The 25,242-nt window shown below is 38.6% G+C and overlaps 1 protein-coding gene across 12 annotated transcripts in view; it reads left to right on the forward strand.

The window, feature by feature from the left end:
• The window catches only part of LOC134158478 (uncharacterized), a 219,732-nt gene that overhangs the window by 50,239 nt on the left and 144,251 nt on the right, over positions 1-25,242 (forward strand). The gene's annotated exons all lie outside the window — the stretch shown is intronic.

The following is a 25,242-nucleotide window of genomic DNA, read 5'->3' on the forward strand; positions in this document are numbered from 1 at the left end:
TTTATTAATAAGAAAAAGCAAAAGATGGAAAGAGAAATGCAGATACAGGAAGGCTTTTCTCCTGGCCTCTCTGTGAATTTCTGATTTCTAAGGTGTTGTACAAGCAGCAGATACCTTTCTTAGCATTCTCATTTCAAATATGAAAAAAAAGCTGCTGTGGTATTTAAGGCTTATGGTCTTTAAGCCACAAGGAGCACTGGTAAAGTATTAAAGATTCAAATATGTTTAGGCTTAATATTTTTTCAAAGTTTTTGTTGGCTTGTAATAAGCTTACAGCATGAGCTCTGTGATAAGACAAGATAATACTAAAATATTATTTGGAAAAATAAACCTGTAAAACGTGATAAAACTTGTTGTCGCTAAAATTTCTGGGTAGTCAGGAGTATTAGTAGTATTGCAGCTAGCAGTTATGCTCCTATTTTGGGTTCCTGTATGACAAAGCATTTGAAACATATATTTAAGTTCAATCCTTTTTCAGGATAATAATCATAATCATGTGCCTAAGTTCCTTTGAAATAAATAGGATCTAGGCATATGCTTAAGTGCTTTATTGGATAAGGCTGGACTACTGAATGGGGCTCTTAGTGAAGAAAACAGTTTTGTATGAGAAAAGTGGCATCAAAGACTGAAAATGCTATCTTTTAAATATGCTACTGTCACCACAGGAAACAGGCTCCTGTAGAAATGGTAATTATCTATAACTGTGACATCCTTGCTTCAGCATGTTAGTTGCAATTTAGAGTTGCAGTTTAAAGGAATAACTTCCCTTTGGCATAAGTGTACATTTTTACTATGATGCAGTGAATAAAGACAGTGAGTTAAGTGTGTTACTTTGGAGTGCTTCCTCTCAATAAATGTCATTACTTATTAATATGCAGATACTTGGCAACAAAGTAGGAAAATTTTAACTGTGAAAAAGGCTACTGGTTTTTATCACACTGGAATGTACTTCTTCAAAGTGGAGCTCTTGAATGACATTTAGTATACAAAATCCAAAATGTTCAACTCTTGACATTGATTGCAATAGCGTTTCATTTCACATTCTGTACCAGTTACCAATAGAAACAGTGTAGGCAAAGTATTCTTTTAAAACTGAACTGTTATGATTTTTTTTAAACTTCAAAACAGTGACTGAAAGTTTCTGTAATTAAAACACTCATTAAATACAGTGAAGCTATGCCTAGTGTGTAAGAGTCTCACCAGTTCTAAACACAATATTTTGCAAAGAAATACTTGCTTTGGTTCTAAGGTTTGCATTTGTAGTTGATAGAGAATACAGCAGATATTAAAATAGTTGTATCAGAGGTGTACATTAGAATAAAATATATGTTAGGGTTTTTTCATACAGTTGTATTTTCAGTCAGCTCAATTCCTTTTTTTTTTTTTTAATCACTATTGTAATGTAAACTGCAGGGAGTATTGTCTCTATACTGCAAAAAGGACTTTTATAGTACTGCTAGGTGGCAGGAATAGAGGATATAGTTCGAGCCACTTCAGTTTCATTCTCATTTCCTTTCCCACTGTTTAAGGCAGAGGTTGTAGAGAAGATACAGACTATTGCATTTCTCTAGGCTCAACAGGGAAGGAGATGGTAAAAGAGTAAAACTTGAAAAGGGAGTGCATGCACACTGTGTGTTGTCAAGAACAATGTCTTCTTTTGGCTGCATAATGTCTCATCCTTACCTCAGTGCAGTCAACAGAAACCTTCCCATTGACTTTCAAGGGAGTGCAGAGTAAGAAATGTTTTTATGCAAATGTACCCAAGTAGCAAATATCAGTTGTACTTCAACTGCATAGGAAAACAGTGAAAAATTGCAGATTTGATCTCAGACTTCCAACTTCCCCAAGTGGGTTTTCTTGTACCCTGTTGGACATTTTCCTTCTGTATAGCAGATATAAAAACGTGAAGAAACACTGGGGAAGTTATGCCTGAAATCGGTTTGTGCTCTGTTCATTTAAAGAAACAAGGCTTTTGCAGAGATGGTTTTATTTGACAGCTCTTTTAGCTGAGATTTTAAAGGGATCAGGAAGTGTAAATAGTTTCACAGAAGTCAGACAAAAGAAATCAAGTTTTTATTTTTATAGATTTTATTTATTTTCTTAATTTGGATTAGTAAAAGTTTTTCATAATGGTGAATTTCAACCTCAAACTAGGAAAGGTAGATAGTGGCGGAAGTCAAGTTGTCAATAAATTACAGTTATATTACCAATGTATTAACTGCTGAAAAAACCCTGTCTAATTGCTGAAGCAGTTTTGAAGATTTTGATAAATGCAAGCACATACATAAGTATAACATATAGATGAGTGTATGCTTTGGGGACTGGGCTAGACGATCTCAGGAGGTCCCTTCCAACTCTAATGATTCTGTGATTTGGTGACACACCTCCATGATACATACTTATCCAAGTGTATAAATACAAGTATGTTACAAATCTAATTTACAACAAAGTTTCCTAGCTGTATTTATTTTTCATCAGCAAAACTCTGAAAAGTATTATATAAAAGGTCCATGGTGTTTGGGAATTATGTCTAAGAATTTATTCTTGATAATGCACAGTGGGAACACCTGCAGTGAAGTTCTCGATCTTCCTAAATTTATATAGAAACTCCAAACAGGTCCTGGATTTAAAAAAGAAAAAAAAGAATGAAATTAGGATTTGAAATGAATTATTCTGATCAGGAGTCAAAAATTGATTGTATGTCTACATATATATATATATATATTTAGAAGGTAAAGTCAAGCTGGGCAGCAAACCCCACTTTTAATAAAAATGGGTTTAATACAGATACTTTCTAGGAATAAAACCAAGAATGGTGAATGACATTTTGACTGTGAGTAAAGTTAGTTTAATATTCTCTCTTTCATTTTTTTCTCTCTCTTCTTTTTCTTCCTTTTTGTCTTTCATTGTCTATTTTGTTCTCCTCTTTTTTAATTTCCTTTTTCAGTCCAGCAAAATTTGTAGCGATTTCATGATAACTTATGCTTTCCAAAGTCTGTATTTTCTTTATTAAGCTTCTTAAGAAATTTTTCAAGCTGTAACCAGAGCAGGTATAACTTGATGTTTCTGAGTGTATTTATTATTCATATTTTGTGATAAATCTCTTCAATATTATTGTACCTTTAAAAGCTGAAGTACACAAAATATAAGAAACTATGGAATGCAGAGCATTCTGGGATGAGCATTTGTCCCTGTGTGATTTTATTTTATATATATATATATTCTGCCACTTTTATTTATCTGGAAAAAAAACCACTTTTATTGAAATTACTATTTAAAATATATTTTTTTCCCTATGTGGCATAAGGTTGTTACACAAAACAAAGCAGTAGACCAAGACTTTTAAATAGGAAAAAAAAAGCGGGGGGGGGGAAGTGTGTTATGGGTTTTGATTATTGGCGGAGTTAATTTCTTTGCCTTCGACTGATACCCAAGAAAATCTGGGAACTTCTTTAGAAGGGAGTGGTTTATGGAATTGCCACAGATACTTTTGTGACTCTTGACTCTGCCATGCCCTGAAGCTACCTAAGAGTGCAGAAAGTGTTCCCCTTGTGACAAAGAGAGTTAAAATCCCTGCTTCACACTGAAACCTGAAAGTAGTAATGACTGGGAAAAAGCACCCCTTAGGTGGCGCTGAGTTTGTTAACGCAGCTGGTGAATACTTGACGAGTTGAAAACACTGGCGATATTTTTAACAAAACATAACTACAGTACGAGCTTTCACTTGTTTTCATTTGTTTACACATGTAATATTATAACTGATGTTTTCTTTAGTATGGCAGTTGCTATTTCATCCTCTTTTTGTTTTGGTTAAAAAATGGTATTTTTCTCATTCTGCCTCTGGAGTGGTGTTTTCTTTCAAAGACAGGTACGTTAGTCTTTTTATGGCATAAAATTAATACCATCTTAGACCATTTGTTGCATTATTATTATTTTGTACTACCGTAAACCAGCAACATCTGTTCTTTTAATCTCAGCTAAAAGTTCTCTTGAATTTCTTGAGCATTGTGAGTTGTAGATTCAGAAAGAACCTACATCTTTTCCGTGATTTTGGCTGTGCTATGTAACACTATTCAGTTGTGTATGTGACAACAGCTTATGTATTCACCCATGTACCAGGTGAATGTTCCTATGCTTGAAAAGGGCTTTACAAAAAAGCAGAGAATTATGAGTTATTACCAATTTATGTTAATATACTAGGAAGCTAATAATTTAATTGTTCTGATTGAAATGATGGGTATGATTCACAGGAGATGAAAATTGTTATGGCTATATTTAAACCAATGAAACTATACTGATGTATGCCAGCTGAGAATCAGGTCCCTCATCTTTATTTTAATAATTTAATGGTAGGCTGACCAGACCATTAGAGAATACAGTTAATATTACAATCCTATATTGAAACTGGAATGGAATATGGAAAATAGTAATGCTAGATGATGTTTTTTAATTTTTTTTTTTTTTTCCATCTCTGTTGTCCTGTTTGGTAGACACATCTTAGGTAACCTAATCAGGTTTATTCTTTGAAGGTGGTGGCATAATGATAAGTTTAGCAAACAACCACAATATTGGAAAATATTTGTTGCACAATATTGCAAAAATAACCCACGTTTTGATGACTTTTGGAAAAAAAAGGAAATTCTTTTACCCCTGCAGTTGTTGATATTAGTCAGTGCTCTGTCTGTCCTTAGACTTACTTAGTCCGATGTTAAAATACTAATTACAACGCAAAAAAAAGTGAATGAAAAAAAGAAAATCAGCGTGATTCATTTAGTTCTTATTAGTGAATTAAACATATTTCAAATTCTGCATGTATCTCATTGTAAGGGAATAGTGTAAACATGGCTGCAAGTGTTCGATTTTTTAAAATGAAAGTATTTTAAATAAGATTATGAAATTGCAAACTCTCCCTGGAACTACAGCAAATGTTTCTTCTCATTTCATGCACCTCTGGGACTGTAGCACTGGAAAATGGATGCAAAACCCCATAAATTTGCCAGATGTGCGGTAAAGGGTTCCTGGCATACATTTTATTCTTTCACTATTTCTGTCCATGAAAGGGGAAAAAAAAAAATCAAGATGATTTCGATTTTGGTTTAATTTAAAACATATTACTGAACTAATATATGCATGTCTATTTTTTCAGTCTTTGCCAGAGGTGTTTAGCAAACTGATGTCAATATATCATGTATATATATATTGCATACATGGAACAGTATGGAGTGCATGGTGGCCCAACTTAATTATTTCTATCAATTTACCATGTAAGGTTCTCTGTAGTGAGTACAAGCGATGCCTTAAGATGCAGTCCACGGTTTCTTAAAAGCAGTTTGATTTTAAGAACTTTGATATCTGGCATTTGAAGTCATACAGTTTCCTACATCTTTTGTTTTACAAGAAGTATTTTCACCACTGAGATCTAGCTTAGTTTTGAGGTTGCACTGTTAGGCTGTTTTACTTTACAAGTTGATGTAATGACAAATTTATGCTCTGGAATCTGGAATTTAAGAGAGAAGTAAGAGTAGAAGAAGAAGGATGGATTTCTTCACTTGAACAATTGTTATAATGTTTTCTAGTTTCACTAGGTTGTTTAACAATAACAATACTTTTTATTTGTGTAGCACACTTCATTCAAGACTGTAAAGATTCCTTACCACTTTAAAGTTTCACCGAGTTTCTGAACCTGGATCAATATTACCAGAACTATGAGCTTTTATTTCAACAAATTTTATTCACATGAATTTGTGAAGTAACTAAAAATATTTCTATCTTTGATTCATGTTGAAAGAATAATTTCAACCAAAACTAAGTTGGAAGAAGAGTAGGAACTTTGCACAGCATTGTCTTCAAAATAAAATATCCCAGCAAAGCAAAAATTAGTATTTCTTTTAATGTGAAAACTTCTTGCTTTTTGATTTTAAAAGTAAAATTTATAAATTAAAAGAAAATATAGAAAAAATGAAGTGCCAAATATTAGACAGAAGTTCTACATTTTGTCTTGGACAATTTCTTAAAACTTGCCACAGACTCACAGCATGGTTGAGGTTGGAAGGGCCCCCTGAAGGTCATCTGGTCCAACCTCCACAGCTCAGGCAGGGCCACCCAGAGGTAGTTGTCCAGAATCTTGTCCAGGTAGTTTTGACTATCTCCAAGAATGGAATCCACAGCCTCTCCGGGTGAGTTGTGCCAGGCCTTGGACACCTTCACAGTAAAAAAAAAGTGATTCCTGATGTTTACGATGTTCAGAGGGACCCTCCTGTGTTTCAGTTTGTGCCCATTGCCTCTGGTGCTGCCACTAGGCACCACTGAAAAGAGCCTGGCGCCCTCTTTTCCATACCCTTGCACCTTGTACACATTAAGATTCCCCCTGAGTCTTCTCTGCTCTAAGCTACACAACAGTCCCATCTCTCTCAGACTTTCCTCATAGGAGAAATGCATCAGTCCTTTAATCGTCTTAGTGGCCCTTCACTGGACTTTGTCCAGTAGCACCACCCCTCTTCTACTGTGACACCTAGGTCTGGACACAGAACTCCAGGTGACCTTCAGAGTCCTCACTGTTTTTCTTTCTGATTTTTTTCTCCTGACCACCAAATTTTCTTGTGGGTTGTTTTTGTTTGTTTGTTTGTTTGTTTTGGTTGGTTTTGTTTGTTTTGCTTTTTTGTTGTTGCTGTTGTTTTGTTTTTGATTTTTGTTTTCTGTTGTTTTGTTTTGATTTCTTTTGGCTTGCTTTTTTTCCAGCTGTGGTTATCACAGCCATTTTATTTATTGATAAGATCAAGCATTTTGAGTCCATATTAATGCTTCAGTAATATTTTAATGGCAGATGCTGGAATTAAGGCTGTAAGTCCTATTTGCTACTGTTTATGGGGAGACAAAGCTAGTGAAAATACAAATGAAAACAATGTTTTAGAAAGGAAGTTCGGATGAAGTCCTTAATTGTCTGCCTTAGAAGCTATAGCACAATGGTGGATAGAGATTGCAATGGTCCGAGAGGATAGTAACTCAGAAAAGTTAATGGCTTCTTTGGAAATATTGGTTGAAATAATAGTAGTATCAACATGATGAAACATTTTGTTTAATATTAAACTACATTGTGCTAAGTGGAATTTAATAAAACATCATTTTCTCACTGCTTTGAATTGTTTATTCAGAGAGTTTTCCAGATACGGGTCTCCCTTCCCATGAAAAAGGTTTCATACTTGTCCTGGGTTCCGCAGTAGCAGTCATGTTTTTCCTTTGTGTTAACTGGTACAGTGCTGTGTTTTGACTTCCAGTTTGAGAACAGTGTTGGTGAAGCCGATGTTCTCGGTTGTTGCTAAGTGATGTTTACCCTGACCAAGGACTCTGTGAGGCTCATGCTCTGCCAGGGAGGAGGGGAGGCTGTGAGGAAGCAGAGACGGGGCGCCTGACCCGGGCTAGCCGGGGAGGTATTCCATACCACAGCACGTCATGCCCGGGGTGAGGGGTAACTGGGAGTTACCCGGAAGGACAGGGGCTTCCGGGTGGAGCTCGTTTCTCTTGGCCGGTGGTATCGTATTCTCTTCCCTTGTTATTTTCCCTTATCATTGTTGTAGCTGATAGTAGCGGTGGTGATTTGTTGCTGGACTGTTTTTGTCTCAACCCGTAGGAGTTGCACTCTCTCGATCCTCCTCCCCGTTCCTCCGGGAGCGGGGAAGGGGAGAGCCCCGGTGCGGGGAGGCAGGGGGGAGACGGACACGGACCTCGATTGTTGTCAGCTCGGCACCACTCACTGGGAGTGAGTGAACAAGCTACCTGACTGGGTTTAAACCACGACAGTTCTTTTTTTGGCGCCCAACGTGGGGCACGAAGGGTTGAGATAAGAACAGATCTGACTGGATTGATAGTCACTCGTCACAATGCTGATTTATTGGCTCTCAAGGTTGTTCCTCTTGATCTCACAGTTTCAGTATATGATATCTTACGTCCATCCGGTACTTGCTGTATTAGTGTTTTTCAAGTATGGGGCTTGGGCTAAGGTTTTTATCCCATTGTACTTTATGGTAATGACTTGTAATACAATAGAATCATTGATCATGAAATTGATCTGGCTTATGTTCCCAGTGTGGTCACCACCTTTATACTTTGGGAGGTATATGATGGAGGTGCTTAGCAATTACACATCTTTTTTCTCCTTCTCAGGTGCTCAACCTGGGAAGGAGACATCCTTTTACCCTCCTAGTCGTCCCCCCAGACCATTTACATTTGAGAGTTTTGAATTTTTTGAATGGCCTTTTAATGCTGTTGAGACTTGTTTGCTGATGGTGATGGGAATCACCATGCTAACACGCATACAGAGTGTGTTTTACCCACTACTGATTTCAAGAGTTAAGCAGATTCAGGTTTGGGTCTTGTCTGGGGTCAAACGACGATGTAGGAGGACCGAGAGATTTTCCCTGAGGCTGGACAGCCATGAGTGGCAGGGTGTGTGGGATAGTATGGGCAAGTATCTAGGTCAGTGGGCCCCTCCAGTACTTTGGAATTTCACTACTGAACAACTGCAAAATCCAGAAGAATTAGTAAAACACTTAAATGAGGTGTGTGGTCATTCTGGCCATACCAGAGATGGACAAATCATGGCAACGTGCTGGGGCTTGGCCTATGCTTACAGGGCCTTGTTCAACACTATCCAGCACCTTCAAAAGGAAAAGAATGTCGGCGGATCTGAGGGCAAAGCAACAGTCGCTACTCAAACTTTGGCTGCAATGAACAGCACAGCTGTCCCAGTGGCAAGTACAGCAGCTGCTCAAACTTCAACTGCAACAGACAGCGCGGTTACCCCAGCTCCAAGCACAGTAGCTACACCACCCCCAGTAACAAGTACAGTTGCTACTCAAACCACAGTGATAATCACTGCAGCCAAACCAGAGGACCAATTCGTACCAATATCAGTTGCCCCTGTACGCAAGAGAACAAGCAAAAAGGAGGCAAAAAGGGTGAAGCGAGATGAAGAACCAATGAATTCACCACCCGGTCCAGAATCTGATCAGGAGTCATCATCACATGACGAAGAAGAAGAAGAAGAGGTAACTTCTCGACCTCGGACCTCAACCGAGCTGCGGAATATGCGAAAAGATTTTACCCGTCAACCAGGGGAGCACATCATCACCTGGTTACTCCGATGCTGGGACAATGGGGCTGATGGTCACGAACTAGAAGGTACAGAAGCCAAGCAGCTGGGATCACTTGCTAGAGAAGGGGGAATTGACAAAGCAATTGCAAGAGAGAAAAAGTCCCTCAGCCTTTGGAGGAGGCTCTTGGCAGCTGTGAAAGAAAGGTTTCCGTACAAGGACGATGTTACGAGTCGTTCGGCCAAGTGGAATACTATAGACAAAGGCATCCAGTCTCTGAGGGAATCGGCCATCGTAGAGATGATCTATCACATCAAGCCGAATAACGGGGATACACCTATAGATCCAGATGAAGTTGAATGTACACGACCCATGTGGCGAAAACTTACACGGAATGCACCGTCATCATATGCCCATTCATTGGCAACAGTAACCTGGAATGACATAGTACCACTAACAGTGGATGAAATGGTTCATAAACTCCGAGAGTTCGAAGACAATCTCACCCCTTCCATCATCTCAGCTGTGAAAAAACTGTCCCAGGACATCGAACAATTGAAGGACAATCTATACGATTTATCCGGCTCCTCACGTGTACCAACACACGTCTCAGCTATTAACAAAAGGCGTCCTATTGTTCAAGAGAGGAGATACAGGAGGTATACGCCACGGGGTACCCTATGGTTTTACCTGCTGGATCATGGAGAAGACATGACAAAGTGGGATGGAAAACCTACTTCAGCTTTGGAGGAACGGGTGAGTGAACTGAAGAGGGGAGCAAGGGCCAAGACTGATCGTCCCATGAGAGCTACGGCTTCAGTCTCTGGTGATCAGTTTCCCAGATGGAGTGGAAGAGCTGATTTTACTCCAGCTCCTGTGATAAAGAAGAATAATCCCTTTCAACACGACTTAAGTGTCCAATGCTGTGACGACTGTTAGAGGGGCCCTGCCTCCAGCCAGGTGGAGGTAGGGGACAATCGGATTTACTGGACTGTGTGGATCAGATGGCCTGGCACATCAGTCCCACAGAAGTATAAGGCTCTAGTAGATACCGGTGCACAGTGTACCCTGATGCCATCAAGCTGTCAAGGGGTGGAACCCATCTATATTTCTGGAGTAACAGGAGGATCCCAAGAGTTGACTGTGCTGGAGGCTGAAATCAGCCTGACTGGGAGGGAATGGCAAAAGCACCCTATTGTGACTGGTCCAGAGGCTCCATGCATTCTCGGCATAGACTACCTCAAGAGAGGGTACTTCAAAGACCCAAAAGGGTACCGGTGGGCTTTTGGTATTGCTGCTTTGGAGACTGAGGAAATTGAGCAGCTGTCCACCTTGCCTGGTCTCTCAGAAGATCCCTCTGCTGTGGGGTTGCTGAAAGTTGAAGAACAACAAGTGCCAATTGCGACCACAACAGTGCACCGGCGGCAATATCGCACCAACCGAGACTCCCTGATTCCCATCCATCAGCTGATCCGTAGACTGGAGAGTCAGGGGGTGATCAGCAGGACCCGCTCACCCTTCAATAGCCCCATATGGCCAGTGCGAAAGTCTAATGGAGAATGGAGACTAACAGTAGACTATCGTGGCCTGAATGAAGTCACACCACCATTGAGTGCTGCCGTACCGGACATGCTAGAACTTCAGTATGAACTAGAGTCAAAGGCAGCCAAGTGGTATGCCACGATTGATATTGCCAATGCATTTTTCTCAATTCCTTTGGCAGCAGAGTGCAGGCCACAGTTTGCTTTTACTTGGAGGGGTGTCCAGTTCACTTGGAACCGACTGCCCCAGGGGTGGAAACACAGCCCTACCATTTGCCATGGACTGATCCAGAATGCGCTGGAACAGGGGCAAGCTCCAGAACACCTGCAATACATTGATGACATTATTGTGTGGGGCGATACAGCGGAAGAAGTCTTTGAGAAAGGGAGGAAAATAATCCAAATCCTGCTGAAAGCCGGTTTTGCCATAAAACGGAGTAAGGTCAAGGGACCTGCACAGGAGATTCAATTTTTGGGAATAAAATGGCAAGATGGACGTAGACAGATCCCCACAGATGTGATCAACAGGATAACAGCAATGTCTCCACCAACTAATAAGAAAGAAACGCAAGCTTTCTTGGGTGCAGTGGGGTTCTGGAGAATGCACATCCCAAATTACAGTTCGATTGTAAGCCCTCTCTATCATGTGACCCGGAAGAAGAATGATTTTAAATGGGGCCCTGAGCAGCAACAAGCCTTTGAGCAAATTAAACGCGAGATAGTTCATGCAGTAGCCCTTGGACCAGTCCGGACCGGACCAGATGTAAAAAATGTACTGTACACTGCAGCTGGGGAGAACGGTCCTACCTGGAGCCTCTGGCAGAAAGCTCCAGGGGAGACTCGAGGTCGACCCCTCGGCTTTTGGAGTCGGGGATATAAAGGATCTGAGGCCAGCTATACCCCAACTGAGAAAGAAATACTGGCAGCCTATGAAGGGGTTCGAGCTGCTTCGGAAGTGATTGGCACTGAAGCACAGCTCCTTCTGGCACCCCGGCTGCCCGTGCTGGGCTGGATGTTCAAAGGCAGGGTCTCCTCTACACATCATGCAACCGATGCTACATGGAGTAAATGGGCTGCACTAATTACACAACGAACTCGAATAGGAAATCCCAGTCGTCCAGGCATTCTAGAAGTCATCATGGACTGGCCAGAGGGCAAAGATTTCGGAATGTCACCAGAGGAGGAGGTGATGCGCGCTGAAGAGGCCCCACCATATAATAAACTGTCAGAAAGTGAAAAGCAGTATGCCTTGTTTACTGATGGCTCTTGCCGTATTGTGGGAAAACATCGGAGATGGAAGGCAGCTGTATGGAGTCCTGGACGACAAGTTGCAGAAACTGCTGACGGAGAGGGTGAATCGAGTCAGTTTGCCGAGGTGAAAGCCATCCAGCTGGCCCTGGACATTGCTGAACGAGAAAAGTGGCCAGTACTTTATCTCTATACTGACTCATGGATGGTGGCAAATGCCCTGTGGGGGTGGTTGAAGCAGTGGAAGCAGAGCAACTGGCAACGCAGAGGTAAACCCATCTGGGCTGCTGCACTGTGGAAAGATATTGCTGCCAGGGTGCAGAACCTGGTGGTGAAGGTACGTCATGTAGATGCCCATGTACCCAAGAGTCGGGCCACTGAGGAACACCAGAACAACCAACAAGTGGATAAAGCGGCTAAGATTGAAGTGGCTCAGATGGACTTAGATTGGCAACGTAAAGGTGAATTATTTTTGGCCCGGTGGGCCCATGACACTTCAGGACAGTAGTGTGATCTGTCATGGTCTGTGTAAACAAAAAGGAAGCAAGACAACTGAGGATTTTGCAGGTAGAGGCACGATGGTAGGTAAGAATGGTAATTCAGCATCAACTGAGATGAAGTTTTACATGGAAAAAATGAAGTAACAAGTGGCATCTTCTGCAACTTAAATCATCATCATCACTATAACTACAGTTGTTTCAAGACCTTTCTTGTCCATACAAGTTGGCGGCTGTGATTATCCAACGTTCCCATGCCAGGGAAGAGATGGTTATACCCAAAAGAGTGGGTACTTGGAAATATTACTATTTTCTCTCATGGATTGTAATAGAAACAAGAACTGCTTTAAGCTGATAACTTAGTGCCAGTATGAATAGTCTAGCCCCAAGAGTATAGGAAGTATGTCTGTAGACAGGTAAAAAGTCATTCCTGAACGTTTTCATGGAGGGTCTTAACTGGTTTCAGCATCGCTTGAGAAAAATGTTTTGCAGTTAGGATAAAAGCTATGTATGTCTTTAGCAGGACATGTTAGCATCTTCAAAGGCTTGCCTTGTTCCCAATCTGAGGGGAGTATTTCTGATCAGTGTGTCTGAGTGTGCATATTATAGAGCATGCACACACTCAAGCAAACAAGCACCTGTGTACACTCTTATTTGCACTTCTTTTGGGGACTAACACAGCTTTGTGCGCCCTCTCTATGTGTGATTAAATATTAATTAGTCTTCTAATATAAGCAAGTGAGTTCACAGGCCCAAGTGCAGCATAAATAATGCATGAGGTACCCGAAGGCTCAGCCCGAGAAGCTGATTGGCCACCTTGGATTTGTATAATTATGAAGTTTCATTATTAACAGTGGAAGCAGTGGAGAGATTTGCCTAGCTTGAGGGACTTTGAAAACATAAGCTGTCTCATTAGGGAAAAAGGGAATAAGGCATAATATGCAAACTTGTTACTGAAAAAAAAAAAGGTATAAAAATTAAGCATAGCTTTTTAAAAGAAGTGTTTTCTATGTATATACAAACGTAAACATTTCTAAGTATATAAAAGGACTGAAATTCAAATAGGTGAGGTCTATAGTACAGCAATTTAACAGTTTTGTTTGCAAGAGGTCTTGCTTAAAAGCTTTTGTTCTTGGTATAAAACAATCTTTAATATTTTACAGAAAAATCCACAGGTAGCTTAATGAGTTCTTCAAAGTGAGAGGTAGGGAGGTGAAAGAGAATGAACACAGTCCAGGGTTCTTGCTAAAATATGTGTTGTGCATGCAATTAAATCTCAAGGTCAAACAATTTACAGACAATTACTTTTCTAACATCTCCAGAAATGCCTGCTTACACGTCTTTAATTTTAAATGATACTGATATTCCAATTCTCCCCAAAGGTTAATGCTGACTAAATCCAGCTGTGACCTGACACGATGCGACAGCACAGTGCCTAATTATCCTCTGGATAGTCATTTACTTTAAACCATTAAAGAAATAGGCTGAGAGGAAGATTTAGGACCCAGAAAAAATGTTAGCCTGACTTCTTTCTTCTTGAGGATGGGATGGGCTGAAAAATAAAAATAAAATCTTGCTAAATGTTAGCCATTTGCTTTGATGGCAGAAAATTGTTCATCCCACTCTGTTTTTTTTTACAGGTTAAATTGCTAACTAGTTCATTTTATCCATTGCCTACGGCTGGCGCTAAATGTCAGTGACAAATTTTGTACTTGTCTTGAAGAATGAATTAAGTTATGCACAAAAGCTATAGTGCTCTTTTTAAGATGAGTGAATTGCAGAGGGAAAAAAAAGTTGCTCATTTGAAAAAGGATTATTTCGATTAAAGGCCTTTTCTATTGTAGTGGAAGACAGGTAGTGGTTTAAGATAATTCCAACAGTTACCTCCCACAGAGGCTGCAGCCCTTTACTAGAAATTTCTTTAAGAGCACTTGCGTCAGATTATATACTATGATTATTATCATAAGACCATTTGTGACAGTAAAGGGGGTGAACAATTACAGAAAATGGTGACTATTATTCATTAACTAAGGTAAAACTGGTCTTTCTTCAGTGAGGTCAGCATTCCATCACCATCACACAAACCTTTCTATAGCTTGTAGCAATGGCAATTAAACCCCCCCAAAGTATTCTCTGCCAAATGTTGGTAAGAAGGAACAGTTTGTTCAGCAAATTATATTGAGAAGACCTGGCCCAGACTTCACAATCCAACTGATTTTTAGTTGTCTGGCTCTGGTAGCACCCCACCATCTCCAAAGTATCTAAGAGGGACTCCTACCATCGTAGTGTTTAAACTGGTTTGTCATCCTTAGGTTAAGCCTAGGGGAGCTCTACGTGTTCATATTTTATTTGGTTTTATTTTCTGCACTCTATCTGTTTATTGAAAATCTAAGGAGACCTTAAAGTTAAGACTAGACTTTACAGCTGCATCTGTTACAGGGGGGCTTCATTAGAAAGTCAACATCTCTCTCCACTAAGGTGTCATGTCTGATGCTGTGTTCTACTTACAGTGCCTAATTTGCTCTAAATATAATTACTACCAAGAGTACCATTGTGCTGTTGCACTATACAAAAACACAGATTTGAAAGAAATGTTTTTAGTGGCACCCACAGGTTTTGGCAGATACTTTTCTTCTCTCACTGTGTGCATAAATATTTTCACTGATACCAGCTGTAGAAAGTGATATGGTAAATGCTAATCTCAGTACAGTCATAGTAGTCATAAATGGAACTTAGATCTGTAATTTCAAGTTGAAAGCTGAAATGAAAAATCTAGTGATTATGCACTACTGCCCTAAGCTACTGACAGATTCCCTCTTTCTTTCTGTCTACGCTCTCATACCCAGGCAAGGGGATAAGCTTTCCTCCCCAGGAGAAAACAAAATACAGATTATCAGTTTGCTGGTGATAACACTTCAAATCCTGAAGACAGTCTGGCTCTAAAAAGTAATACAGGCTGGGTTACATGTCACCTAATTTTGGACATAGAAATCAGACACCTCAGTCTGAACTAGTCGTTTCTGCTCCTATTCTAGTGAAAGGAGAGAAACAGGTATGAGCAGATGCATTCCATGTAATTTCAGGCTTCTGCTTAGGGTGAGACAGATTGACCTCTGAAGATTCTCGGTTCTTTCCATTAGCTTTAAAGAGAACCTAAACTTAGTTACAGTTTTAGATTCCCACATTAGGGCACATGCATCATAGGATTGATAGTTTTCCTTAACTTTTCAAGTCTGGCCTGCCTGCTCACACTTGAAGAATTCATTTCCATTCCCTGTGCATAAAAAAAAGTGTCCTTCAAAGTATTTATAAAGTATGTTTTGAGCTGTTTCTCTGATGTATTTTGTTCAAATTTAGATACCCACACTTTTGACCTTCCTTTTGATAAGCTCCTTAGAGCACCTTTGGTCCCAGATTTTTGGCCTTTTTTTTTTTTTTCAATATATATATATAACCTTGCATCATTTATGTAGCTTTCTTCTAAGTTTTCTACTTCACACATTCTTTGCGATGTCAGTAAGTGTTACAAGAGTGGTCTCACCAAAATATTGCATATGGAGAGTCTCTTTCTTGCTTCTGTTTTGTGGTATATGAGTATTTTTTAACTGGTAGTGCCACAACATTGCATGAAGAAATGATACTGAGATAGATATTTATCATTTCCCATAATACTGCTTTTCAGTAAAAAATGTTTGGGATTTTTCTCCCAATTACATATTTCCTTGCATTAGAACGTAGGAACAACTGTATTTATAACTGTACATTTTGCTGACTGTGACCATTCAGCTAGGTGGTCCTTTGCGTCAGTCACACTGAACTCACTTTTTACAGTCCTCTTGATCTCACTGTGTTCTGATAGCTTAACTTTCTAAAAAGGTCATTATTAAAGATACTATTACATTTGGCCAAGAGCTATTCTTTCTGGCATCTTCTAAAACCAGCATCACATATTGTCAATTTGATATATTCGATGAATTGAAATGTTGGTAAAGAAACTGCTGCCTTTTGGAACCTGTCAGTGAGTCAAATTCACTACATTTTAGTTACTTAAAATAACTCTTTAAGTGGCTTACACAGATTTAAGCATTTTACCAGGCAATGGAGAAAGAGGCATGTTGAGAGGACAATCTGTCTCACTGATTTCAATGGAAAAGCAGATCAAAATTTAAATAAAGCAAACAAATAAATAAAAAAATCCAAACCAAAAATGTCTTTGCTCATGTAACTCCTCCAGAAGAGAAAGAGATAAAGAACGAGCAGCTAGCTGTTTGGTAACAGATCATAGTCATATTCCACAGACAGTATACAAACTGTAGCATTGGCTCTTTAAACACTGGCATGTTTTTCTTCACTGCCTGCTCAGCAGGTCTTGGAAACTTATCTTACACTAAATATTTAACTTTTAGATGGATAAAATCAGAAGGGATAAATATCATCCTGTACTTGCTGTTTGAAAATGGGTTTCTCCATTTCTTGTTTTATTTATTTGAGAACTAGGAAAATGTTATTTAAAAAAATGTAATGGACAAATATTGTAAATATTATGTTCAGTCCTGCAGAGTAACAGAAACATTTCAGTTTCATGTTTATTCTTAGAACAGAATTCTGGAAACTATATCTTTTCCTTTATGGCACTTTTTCATGTCTTAATTATTGGATGGTCCCCTGGTAAATTCTATCTTCTACTAAAAATTGTAATTGCCTTCCGCTGAAACGTCTAGCTTGGGCTATAGAACTTTCTGCTGAACCTTATTGTAAATCCCAGGACAAATCCATAATGAATCATAGTTTCTGATCCAGAGACTGAGTTTTTGAGAGCATGTCTCAAAGTGAAAAAAGACATACTCATCAAGAAAATATTTCATCACTGATACAGCGGTAGCTTTGAGAACTGTCTTCCCAGTAACATTACTTCATAAAACAAAGAAGAATTTGCAAAGGGCTGAGTGTGAATATGCTTTGGTAGCTAACAAGTGACTTAAAACATTTCAAATATTTTCAGTGAATAATTTTCAACAAATTTTTGTAAATGCTAGAGGAATGCATAGATACATTTAGTACCAGGAAGTACAGAACATACTTCTGGGTTGTTTTTTTTTTTGTTTTCCTTTTAAAGCTAACTGCATAAACTAATGCAAAAGTTCTGCTTTCATTAATTCTATTTAGTAATTTACTCTGTGAGCATTTGGTTTGACATTGGGGGAACTTCTGTGGAATAAGCGCTTTCTATAAAGATGGATAAGAAAATCTGCTCTTCACAAACAACATGAAATGGAAACAAGATGTAAATCTATATGTCCTGGTTAAAATTTAATAACTTATGATGTGGTCACAGTACAAGAATGTTTTGTTGTTCTGTTGTTTTTTTTTGGAGGGGGCAGGGTTAGGGTAATATCAAATAAATAATCAAAGTAAACCTGTTGATATCATGAGGTAGCAAAGTGTAATTATTTGTAGTGGGAATAAGATGAGATATTAGAAATAGCTTATCTGTTCCTGCCACAGATTTTATTGTGTTTAGTGCATATTGTTGATCAGAGATTTACACTTTTCATACTGAATTCATTTCGGTGCAGTTTAATTTCTTTCCTGCAGTGGTACCTGATGAATCAAAGTGTAAATGCCTGGTAGGTTAAAGTATCTCCAGTTTTCCTCTTTTTCTGAGAATGTTTCTTCTCAGTAATGATTCAGTGGTATATCCAGGTAGAAAGAAATGCAGAAAGTAAAAGTATCCCTTTGGCTGGCGAAGAGGAAGAACACTGTCCATGCTGCAGGCTCAGGTCCTGCTGCCTGCTCCTGACCACACACCTAGCACTACAGGCCTGGCTCTGCTGGATGAATAGCAGGCACTGACCTCCCTCAGCTGAACATGCCTAAGAGGTGCATTTATGACAACATCTAGCTGGTTTAAAAGTGACTGTAGGAAGGAGAAAGGATGCTGTGCTGTTTATCTTGAGGGAGTCAATCTACTTGCTGCTGGCAGTAAAGTACTAGAAATCATATGATGTGAAGCCATGGGCAGAACAAAAGCTGATCACCAATATGATAAAGTAAAAATCTTGTAACTCTAGTCCATCTGAATACACAGATTTGTGAAATTTGCATCTCACAAATGTAGATTTGAATTCAAAATAGTGCATTTTGACTTAATAAAGTCTTATTAATGTTTTACTTATGAAAATATTTATATGCATAGCAAGAATTCCTCTTGTAGGATTTTTAAAGCACCATAGTGATTGGATATTCTAACAGACATTATGCTGGGTGAGTTTTGTTTTGTTGTTTTGCTTGGGTTTTTTTTTTTGGGGGGGGGGGAGTTTGGGGGTTTGTTTGTTTGTTTGTTTTTCTTGAATGAGAGACATTCTGTTTTCAGCTGAAAATCTGTATCAACTGAACTTTATCACTTGGTTATGTTGACAAAAAAAACAAGTACAGCCTCATTTTCCTCTTTCTTCCTTTCTAGCATATGCTGTCTTAGCCTTAAGTGCTGGTTTCAGTTATTTTGCCCTTTTTTTCTGGATAATAATCATTAGTTTTACACTTTCAGAACATCTCTCCTGAGTCTTCTTTGTCGGCCTGCTTCCCCTCAGGATAACTCAGGGTGAATTTGGGTAAGTTGCGTCTGCCCTTGCCTGGGTTCTCTAAGGAAACCTGACACTTAGTGTCTCCTTAATGCATGATCTATTAAAAAAGAAAAATCCCTAGTTAGCTCCAGTTCGAAAATAACAAAGCCATATAGTAATCATAAGCCTAAACCGTTAATCTAAACCTAAACCTTGTTGTTCAAGGGACGTAAGGATCCATGATTCTGGATAGGTTCTTTCACAATGAAAGGTAATTCAGTTTTATTTCTAGTAGAAATTAAACTTTCATTCTTGCTTTATTTTTGTAATTGTGTTACATAGATTTGTATATCCCAAATGTATGCCTGTGAAAAAAATAACACAAAATGTATTTTGAAGTTGTTGGGTAACTCCATCTTGAAGGATGACGAGAAAGGAGCCATCACTGCCATACTAGGGTTTTTTAACTCATTATTTCAAGTTTATTACAACCAGGAAAGGACACATTTGGATGTGTTTGGAAGAGATTCCTAAGGGTAGCAGAAACAGTGTACAAGCAAGAACAAAGTCATTGTAGTTTAATTTTGCTTTTTTAAATACTGTCCTGGCATGTGAAATGTTCTGAAGCTAAGGACATTGCATAAATAGAAACCATATTATGCAATGGTGTTTATCAAATGCTCTTCATCTACTGCACCACCCCCGTAAATCCACCAAAGCTTTTATTATTCAGGGGTGGGAAGGTAGCCAGAATGGAGTGAAAGCTGCAGAATGATTTAATGCTGTGGGAACTTAATCAATAAGACTGTTTCAGAGAACTCCCAGGAAAGAGTGTTGTTTTCTATCCAGATGATAATGAGGCAGACTAGCAGCAACCTCTGGAGGAGGAACGCTGGAGCAGTGAATCTGTGGTACAGCTTTGCTAGTTGCTAATTAATAGTTTGAGACCAAGGGGACACCTTTATGCCACTCTGCTACTTGAAGTTTCTTTCTGCCTCATCCCGCGTGCCTCCTTCACTATTGGGGTCACTGTTCACTGAGTTAGATTCTTGAAGTTTATTCAAATTTAACAGCAGTGCCAAAAATCCAAGTTTACCTTTATTCTCCCTCCTTTGTTCTTGGTATTATTAGTACATTTATATTACTATGTAGCCCTTAATCCTTCCCTGTATTGCAAAAATAGTGTTCTTGTATAATCTCTTATTCCGTCTGCCTTGCATCCCAATTTCTGACAGCTAAAGTTATTTTGGTGTTTGACATCTGTGGTCTGACTGGAAAACATCAACATAAGCCAAACTGGATAGCAGTTAAACATGCCTAATATTTGTGATATGTAAATTTGAATAAATTTAAGTGGTGTTAGCTTGAAGAGATTAAGAATGCTTGTTTGATGATAGTATTGATTTTTCTCACCTTTATCAGGAGTCCAAAATAGAACAGGGATCCACTTTAACACAGTTGAAGCTCTGGCTGAATGATGCTGTTATATATGTATCTTTGCAACACATATTCTTGTAGTCCTTTGGTCCTTCTAACCTCCAATGTAATGATGTACAGAAGTCTAGTGTTGTACAAAAGTATAGAAGCAGAGAGAAAGCAAGCAGGTATTATCTCCATTGCCGGAGAATTTAAGCAATGGGAAATTAAATAATGAGGTCAGTGTTCGCCATAAAGGAGGTGGCCATAAAACAATGTTGGTCACTGCAGTCCAGTAGTGTTTTGAACCCAGGCTTTCAAAGCACATTTTATGGGACCATCTAAAAGTGTGTCACAGTTAAGAATGAATCTGTGCATTGCATTGCTAAGACATAGGTAAAAGCTACTACACTCACTAAGAAATACAAGGTGACTTTTAACACATTGAAAATGAGTAGTAGTCAGCAGCAGTCCTTCCAGGTTTCCAGTCTAGTGATATCACTATTACATCACCTTACTTCTATAGATAATTTACATCAAGATTCTTAAAGGGTTTTCTTAAAATGTTTTCCTAAACCACATGTGCCATAATTAATCAATGCTAAGAACATGAATAAAATTATCTTTATTGATGATATGCAGTTGCTTTTGTTGCGTTTAGTTTTGCGTTAGATTTTTTTTTCTAATTATTTAGTTTTTCTGACTCTAGATTTTCTTGTCTTTATGCTAAGCTTGTCACTGTTCTTGTAGTCATCCAAAGCAGACGTATGATAGCAGAGAAAGCAGTGGAGTAACTGTACCTGAGTGTCAATATATTTTTCCCATTTTCACAACAGAAGGCCCTTGAGACTAAAAATGCTGATTTGATTTTTGCTGATCTGAGAGGTCTGTGCCATCTTTGGCAAGTCACCACAGCGGATCAAGCTTTACATAGAAAATACTTCATTAACTAGAACTTTCAAGTTCATTTCAGCTTTCTTACTTTGGGGAGGTAATGCAGATCCTTTTTTTTTGCATTGAATTAAAAAAAATAATAATAATCACTTCGTTTTCTAAAGAGTGAAGTGAATCATAGTTTGTGCATTTATGTAGGTTCAAAAATAATTCTGTTTTACCTAGAAATTCAACTGATGTATGCAAAATTATCTAGAAAACTTGATTTTGATACAGAGCTTCTGCAGAAATTAGGTATTCATTGCCTTAGGCAACTTTCACCATTTGGTCCTAAAAATAGCACATTCACAGTATAATTTGTAATTAATAAACGTGGCTGGTATTTAGAGACCATTGACTGTTCCACTGATATTGTTGTTTCCTTTGCTTTCCTATCTTTCCCTCAGTACCAGGAGTTTCTTGTTAGTCTTGTGCTTTCCTAGTAAGCAGTTTGGGGCAGAGGCCTTTGTTTGCATCAGTGCCTAGAGTAGCACCTACTGCTTTGGTTTTCCAGTTCAGAATTGGCATTGTAAAAGGCAGGTAAGCCATAAAGAAATTATTTAGTACTTTAAGTGTCTGTCATCCAGATCTTCAATGCTTATTCTCATCAGTGACTTGTGCCGCAAAAGTGTTCGATATCTTATTTGTATGGGAGGGTTTGGTAACACTTGTTACAAAATAGGAGATATCTTCATAAATGAAAGAAAACAGAAATATGTTTTATTCATTGGTACACTGAAAGTTGTAGTGCAAATACAGATTTCACTTGGATTTCAGCTCAGGGCTGTCACAATGGTGTATGAGCAAAAATAACCGACACCAGATCAAGTCATTTTTGGTAGGCACCACAGCAATATGTGCATGAGTGCACGAGCACTTGTATACATACAGTCCCTGAGTACAGTCTTTGTTCTAAATAGATACCCATATATTGCTCATGATTTTTGTTTGTGAGCCATTTGTATTTTCACTTGCTTTTGTGCTTTGACAGGATATAATTATTTCTGAAACGTATAATAGGATCAAAGCATATTTCATTATTAAACAAATTATTGCATTATGTAAGTGCAGTCCTGACTGCATGAAAATGTTAATCCAGTTTTGTTATATTTTTTCAAATTAGAAGTTTTTCTTATGAAAATTTTGTGAAATTAATTGTTTGCTTTCTCCCAACCTCTGAGGGGTCTGTAGCTTCAGAAGATATCACATAAAGGATGATGGCATGTAATGAGAGCAAGATTTAGCTATTAAACTTCCTTGACTCACTTTAAATATTGATTAGAGAAACACTTCTGGGCAAATATTTATATTGAGCAATAATATAATTCAGTGATTTTTTTTTTTCCTGAATATCATTATGTCTGCAGTAATTTAGCCTAGAAAAATAAAATACATTGTTAGCCATGGGTTATATGAAAAAGTCCTAGATAGATGAGACAAAGAAATACAAGTAAAATTTTCCAGCAGTAAACCGTCATTCACAAGATTCAAAGGTGCCCTGTGTTGTGCAGCCTGTATTTGGGTTTGGGACTGTTGTACCTGGGATATTGGCTACAAGCCATTTCTAATATAATGGTAACGTTGTGACAGATACTAATGAAACCATGCTGTTTCTAGATAAAGCTGATATTGAATACATAGGCAGAAGAGGTAATTTCCTTATTCACTTTCTTAATGAGCTCAAGGTCAGAAGAACCTTCCTGCATCTGTGAATAATTCCTTGATTTTATTAGCTTTTTCAACAGGAATAAATTTATTTGCAGGTTTTTGTTTTGTTTATATGTAACCATAAAAGCTGATCCTACTTGTGTAACTGAGTGATGTTCCCCTTAAAGGGAAAAAAATAAAAGTTAAAAATTCTCAAAAATCCTTTGAAGAATCTAAGCAACATCACCATATTTGTGTTTTAAATTTTTTTCCTAGCTTTTACTCAGATGGTGAAGAGCCCCTCTTGGCTACCAAACACAGAGGGATACACAAATATGTGGGTTATGCATACTATTTGAGTATCATCTAAGTGTGATGGCTGTGTGTGATGTTTACTTACTGCATTTTATTTCTTTAATTATGTTGAGCCTTTGGTTACTAAAGGCTCCAAACATTCACTGGAAGTTGGAAGTATCAAATTTAGAGAGCATTGTGGACCCCCCACACCTCAAGGCAGTATGCTCTGCTCAGCAGTCACACCCTGAGTGTCTTGCTTGGCTTACTTGGTATTTCTGGTCCAGACTTAGAACTGAATCCTGCAAGGGAGTTATTTATAAAGAAGTATGTGCTTGCTATGAACATGACAGGATATAAATCTTGACCTAAGTAGATGAGGACTGTGTGAAACTGGTTATTCGGACATGTCTGGTGTACCCGTTGATCCTTGTACCAAAATAAGATCTCTAACAGAGTTGTTTTTTTTTTTGCTTTAAGTGGGAAAATGAATATAATTTAAAAAGATATTTGCAAGTATTTTCTATGAAAATTATTGTAAGGATAACTTTTACATGGAAAAACTTTTTCTGTGGTGAGTTTTTTTGGGTAGAGTCTGTGTAGAGCCCTTGTGCTGCTACCTAGATTTTCAGAAAGCTGCTCTGATTTAGGAGAATTACAGAGTTTGATCTATTGCCTGTAGATGCTTTGTGAAATAGTCAAATCAGTTTACTCTTACTTGAGATTGTAATGCATATTTCATATGATTGTATTATGGATGTATGCCATGATGAAAACTTTGCTTTATGTTGAAATGGTATCTGATGTCCATATTTCACTTGGGTTTTTTAAAGTTCAATTTCAATTTTGGGCTAATGTTTAATAGTTGATTCTGGATTGAAGTCACAATTTTGTATTATCTTTGACTGATGATGTGTAATGTTGAGATTCCTTCACGTTAAGTCTTACTTTCTTGCTGCAGTATAGTTTCTTAGTGCTCTAATTCCTATTGTCCTCTCTCGAGAAGTAATGCAACTTATTCTTCAGATCTAATTATTGAAAGTAGTGGTCTAACTGAGATTCAGGACCAAACCCCATAAAGTGGTCTAAAACAGAGAGGTAAGAAAGGTTCTAAATACTCCATAATGAAAAACCTAGAAAAAGGAACTTAGGTTTCAAAATCTTGAAGAGCTCAAGTGGGTGAATAACTAAATGCTTGAAATTAATTTAGTCATCTCAAAGGTTACAAATCCAGATTCTTAGAAATATTATCTACCTGCTAAAATACTTCAGTATTTCATAATTTCCAAATAGTAAACTATTTGGAAAAAGTATGCTGCTCTCCTGGCAATACCAGAGAGATACAAATAACCACAACATGCTGAGGCTTGGCCCATACCAACAGAGCCCTGCTTATCCTTGGCATGGACTATCTCAGGAGAGGAGGGTACTTCAAAGACCCAAAAGGGTATTGATGGGCTTTTTGTATAGCTGCCTTGGAGATGGAGGAAATTAAGCAGCTGTCCACCTTGCCTGGTCTCTCAGATCATCCTTCTGTTGTGGGGTTGCTGAGGGTAGAAGAACAAGTGCCAATCGCAACCACAGCAGTGCGCCAGCAGCAATATCACACCAACTGAGACTCCCCGATTCCCATCCATAGGCTGATTTGTAGACTGGAGAGCCAAGGAGTGATCAGCAGGACCTGCTCATCCTTTAATAGCCCCTTATGGCCAGTATGAAAGTTTAACGGAGAGTGGAGACTAACAGTAAACTACTGTGGCCTGAATGAAGTCACACCACCATTGAGTGCTGCCGTACCGGACATGCTAGAACTTCAGTATGAACTAGAGTCAAAGGCAGCCAAGTGGTATGCCACGATTGATATTGCCAATGCATTTTTCTCAATTCCTTTGGCAGCAGAGTGCAGGCCACAGTTTGCTTTTACTTGGAGGGGTGTCCACTTGGAACCGACTGCCCCAGGGGTGGAAACACAGCCCTACCATTTGCCATGGACTGATCCAGACTGCACTGGAAC

Source organism: Pezoporus occidentalis, unplaced genomic scaffold, assembly GCF_034315485.1.
Source record: "Pezoporus occidentalis ecotype Australia unplaced genomic scaffold, CSIRO_AGI_Poc_V1 ctg13, whole genome shotgun sequence".
In the NCBI taxonomy this organism is placed as follows: Eukaryota; Metazoa; Chordata; class Aves; order Psittaciformes; family Psittacidae; genus Pezoporus; species Pezoporus occidentalis.